At 39.3% G+C, this 5,299-nt stretch overlaps 1 long non-coding RNA gene across 2 annotated transcripts; it reads left to right on the forward strand.

The window, feature by feature from the left end:
• Window positions 1-489: 489 nt before the first annotated feature.
• Window positions 490-4,254, forward strand: LOC119336252. Of its 2 annotated transcripts, none has more exons than XR_005162325.1 (5): window positions 490-692; window positions 838-944; window positions 1,119-1,162; window positions 1,236-1,336; window positions 1,684-4,254. It is a non-coding gene; the product is annotated as an uncharacterized LOC119336252 (long non-coding RNA). The 2 variants fall into 2 exon arrangements; XR_005162326.1 differs by having other exon boundaries at window positions 1,776-4,254.
• Window positions 4,255-5,299: the final 1,045 nt, after the last annotated feature.

Genomic DNA, 5,299 nt, shown 5'->3' on the forward strand with positions numbered 1-5,299 from the left:
ACGCGCGAGAGGATGGAGCGGCGTCTCCGCCATGCCCTGCTGCTATGTATGTACACATGTAAGGGAAGAGTTGGATCGCAAGGGTTGTCGGATTAAAATCAGCTATTGTGTCAAATCTGTCTCAAGTTTTAAAGAAGTTTCTCCTGTTCTTATTTTGTTCTACTCGATCTTCTTCTTGCACTCCACATTTTCTCTCCGGAGAGGAGAATTGTATCCCTGGCCTATGAAGAAAAGGAATAAAAATAAGATGTGATGGTGGTATCAACTATTCATTGCAACTGCAGGTCACAGAGTGGGAAGCTGACGGACTGGAGGAGGTATATATGAAAAAAGATCATATTCGGTGCACATGCACCTGAGGTTTTGAGGGTGCTAGGAGACGAAGCAACACACAAGGAATTTGGAATTCTGGGTGCTTTCCAATATGTCCAGGGGTGAGATCGATTAAGGCTCATTACGTCCGCTATCTATCTATATCTATAATAGTAAGTATGAATTATTATATGATTGTGCTTTTTTCTGCTGAATGATCAATCATATTCATATTGATTGATTTCACCTGCGGCAACATGTAACTCCCCTGTAACGAAAGCCTTATGCCATGGAGTCCGTCGGCATGGAGCGCCTGCAACTTCATGGGAACAACCAGCACCAAAGAGGTGCACTCTTTAATTTGGCGGCTTGGTTCTCAGGTAGGATGCCCCTCTATCTTCATTTTTCTCTTTCACGTATGATATAACGATTCTGGTGTTCAACATAGTTCTAGTCAACTGATTCATGATGATATTGGGATTTTTATTAGGGAACTGACAACCTCTCTTTCTTATTTTCATACAGTGGTTGAAAGATTGTCTACCGATTATGTGTTCATCTCCTACTGTTAAGTACATGACCACAATAAAAATCATGGAATCGCAATGTTCTGTATGTGTTGCAGCACCATGGTAATTTCTCTGTTCATTAGTGAGGCTAAAATATGCAGCCGATGAAATTATTAAGGAACTAAGATTGCCACTTGCTTTTCCAAGATCACAAGTCATTTAGCTTGACCCCTTGCATACTCACTAACTTAATTTTAGTGTGTTTATTCATCTAATAGTTTCATTCTTTCAATGCAGGATTGCCTTACTTACATGAGCATTGATGCTAGCTGGTGTAACGGGTACAGTGGCTCGCATACTCACTTACTTAATTAGTGTATTTTTTCATCTAATAGTTTCATTCTTCCAATGCAGGATTGTTTTGCTTACATGAGCGCTGATGCAACTTGGTGTAACGGGTACAATGGGTTCATTACTTTAGTTTTGAGATTTGGAAGAGGGTCACTCAACAAAAGGTTAGCATTCATCACCATAACTATCTTCTGCGCACTTGTTGAGTATCCATGTAATTCTGATTAATTCTTGCTATTAATGAACCCCGTATATTTATATAGTAATGCTTGTTTTTTAACTTAAAAATTCATGGAGTTTCGAAGCTGCTTTCAAGGAAGTCTATAAACTAAATAAGTGTCTGTCATGACAAGTAGCTCAATGGCATGAAATATTCCATAGAGGATGACTATTCCATGATGAAACAGGAGTAGGGCTCTTCTTCACAGATAATTTGAAGCCGATTGTTACATGCATGCTTATTTCTTTTACTCTTTTTCTTCATTTTTTTGGTTTCTTTGTTGCACGGCAGGCGTTCCCAAGGAAGCAAGTACTGTGATATGCCTATGTGAGCAATCCAGTGGATTATTGTTCTTGATCTAATTTCAGGTCTGTCTGCCCTAGGTACCGGAGGATAAAGCCCAGGAAATGATTACAGAGGCAGTAAAAAAGTTGGTATTGTGCTTGTATGAAATTGCACCTTCTATATGCATGCTTGTTTTAAAGATACTGCTATGCTAACTGACAATATTTAATTACTTCAGAGTATAAAACCCAGATTATGTGATCAGTATATCAGGAAGAAGATAGACATTGCCCGAGCTATCATACTGATTACTGTGGTAGTCTATCCTAATCTTTGTTTGTAATTGTGCATAAGGTTGATATCTTCTCTGTTTATGGTAATCAAATTATTTTTGCCTATAAACTACTGTACGTACATGATTGCTGAAAAGTATTTACTGCAAAGATAAAACATATAGCCAAACAATCATAGAGATACGTGGTATTAGAGCTTCTAAGTAATGTAACTATTATGATTGTAAACCTATCTCCTTTTCCAGATATGCATGTTAGAGAAACTCATTTTTCTGATATTTAAAAGCTACTCCCTCTGTCCCATAATATAAGAGTGTTTTTTATATTATGGGATGGAGGGAGTATCTTCATGTTCATTATAGGTGCAAGATGGCTGCAATAATCTCCATCCAGAACAATGGTTGGTGTGTTTGTTCTTTGGTTATATAGGATTGTACACTTGAAACAATGTAATGTGAACTAACAAGGTGGTTCCTGCTTTATATAAGATATCCTTCCCACATTTTTAAAACCTTGATGTACTATCACTAAACCTATGGTCCTTCGGCTAGAGTCGGTTCGAATGGATCTTAAGTAACTTCCATGTTTTGTGTCATCATATATGTATGAATTTTCCTATCAATCCATTGACAAAATAGACGGGCACGTACCACATTATTTCACTAGAAAACAATAAAATCCACCCATTCAACTAACCAATGAATGAGTTGGTTTATGTAAAAGTAACGGTTATGTTTTATGTCACCATATATCTAAGAATTTTTCTATAAATCTATTGACAAAATAGACGGACACAACAACGAACGCTATCATGATCTAAGGATGGGACTATATATTGTTGGTGCTATAACACATCATCTCTTTTAGCAGTGTTGTGTTCTCATGTCTTCCTAGAAATAATTTAACATTAGATCGTCATACAAGTTTTAAATTTGATAGCTGGTAATATCCCATAACTTAACTTATCTATAGTTAAAGTGATTTCTAAAGTACACCAATGTTAAATTATGAGCTTGTGAGTAAAGTTATTATGGACAAATGGCACATATATTTACAAACTCCTACCATTTTATGGTGAAAATGGATGAGCGCAGCAATGCGCGCCGTCGAAGATCTAGTGGACGTTGATGATCGCTTGGCATAACATGTACAAGGAGCAAATTTTAGAATTCCACACAAGATTTCGTACTCGCTTTTGCATGCATTTTTGTTTGTCATTTGAGCTTTTTATTCATCTGAATGGTGATGCAGGCAGACATGGCGGATGTAAGTCATGAGTCAATGTTGGGGTACTCTTATATTGCCAACAAGATGTTTGATAGTGAGGATGAAGGTTATATATTCTATAAAAAATATGGTCTTGAGAAAGGTTTTAGTGTCCGGAGAAGCTATGTTGAGTGGGATGGATCCATTAAGGAAAATTGTGTGTAGTCGTGAAGGGGTTCATGAAGAGAAGCACATGAAGAGGAAGATGGAAGATAGAAAGAGGAGGCCACGAAGTATAACTCATGTAGGGTGTAAAGCTAAATTGGTGATTGCAAGACAAGAGGAAACATGTCAGTGGTTTGTGAAGGATTTCATCGATGAACACAACCATCCTCTAGCCCCACGGGGTCTTTCGTGTCTTTTGAGTTCACACAAAAGAATTAGCGATGAGCAAAAAACGGACATTGCAGAAATGGAAAAATCTGGGATCAGGAAACACCATATTATGGATATTTTGTGCATGCAATACAGTGGATATGATGAGGTTGGATGCACGACGAGGGACATTTACAATTTCTGCCATGCTAACAAGCAGGAATCAATCGCTTCCGGTGATCAATCACATGGTGGCGCGGCGAGAGCAAGATTCAGATTTTTTTTCTTCAGCTACTTGGTTGATGATGTTGGCCATCTAAAGGGACTTTTCTGGTGTGATAGTCAACCCCGACTTGAATACGAGGCTTTTGGAGACATTATTGTTTTTGATAGCACATATAGAACCAATAAGTACAATCTGCCATTTATGTCATTTGTCAAGTTGAGTCACCACCGCGGCACTGTTATTTTTGGATGTGGTATCATTTCTCATGAAACAAGCCAGGCATACGAGTGGATGTTACAGACCTCTTCTGATGCCATGGGATAGAAGCATCTGATATCTGTGATCACGGATGGAGACCTTGCATTGAGAGAGCAATCAGGGTGGTGTGGCCTGACTCAAACCATAGGCTGTGTATATGGCACATTCAGTCATTTGCATGATGAGGCGCAAAGGAGGAATTCAGATCTTCCATATATGATACATCTTCCATTGAAGAGCATGAGAGAAAATGGTTATAATTCTTACAACAGAATAAAGTAACAACTAAGGAGTCCTGGCTGCATCAGATGTATAAGACGAGAAAGTTGTGGTGTGCTCCATATCTTGAGGGGCGTTGTTTCCTAGGATTGAGCGGCAATCAGCAGACTGAGAGCTTAAACTCAGTGCTACATACACATCTCGAGGCTAAGATGGCGTTGTTTCAAATGCCATCAACATGCATACATCAACAGCATCTCGAAATCCTTGGATCTATGTGTTACTCATGTTAGCTGATCCTTCATATTCCTCCGGTCGTAATACTTCATTGAAGTCTCGGAAACAAAGCCATGGCAAGTCACTAACTGTACTAATTCCTTTCAAAATATCCCACGTCTGGTGACGGAGATGAGTTTGTGCCTCGCCATAGACACATGTGAGCCTCCACGGATCATGGTCAGCCTCTTCAATCTTAGCATCAATGTGACAAATGGAGTTTCCTAGAATCTCAACTTTGCTTGTATTATTCCAAAACATACCCAGGCCACCACTTCTTCCTTAGACTACTAATAGCATAAGAATTATCATACCCTAGAGTACCCGCAAGAGCTTCTACACGTGCACCACTTATTTGTGTCTCAACTATACAAAGCATGGTAGGGGTAAACTTCATCGTGAAATCATGAATTTCTTGAACTGTCGCAGGTTTACCCGCCCCATGACAGTTTCAACAAAAAGCACTCATTGGACTTGGGCGGCGCCCCTCTAGGGAGCCCGCCATTTTTTTTGCAAAAGTGTTGTTGCCATATTTCCCATGTGTGTTCATCTTTGATCTCTTGGGATCTCTCTTCAGAGGTGGACTAAGAATTGTGTTACCTGCAAGAACTATTGTTAATTGGTTCCCCTCGGAGTTAGTGACATGAACTTGATTAGCCGAACTAGCATCATCCTTTGTCTTTCTGCAACAATCTGCATCCTGCATGTATACATCTGTGGACACAGCCTCCTAGTCTTCCTCCCCTTCAATTCCATAGGATTGTCCATC

Source organism: Triticum dicoccoides, chromosome 7B (genome assembly GCF_002162155.2).
Source record: "Triticum dicoccoides isolate Atlit2015 ecotype Zavitan chromosome 7B, WEW_v2.0, whole genome shotgun sequence".
Taxonomy (NCBI): domain Eukaryota; kingdom Viridiplantae; phylum Streptophyta; class Magnoliopsida; order Poales; family Poaceae; genus Triticum; species Triticum dicoccoides.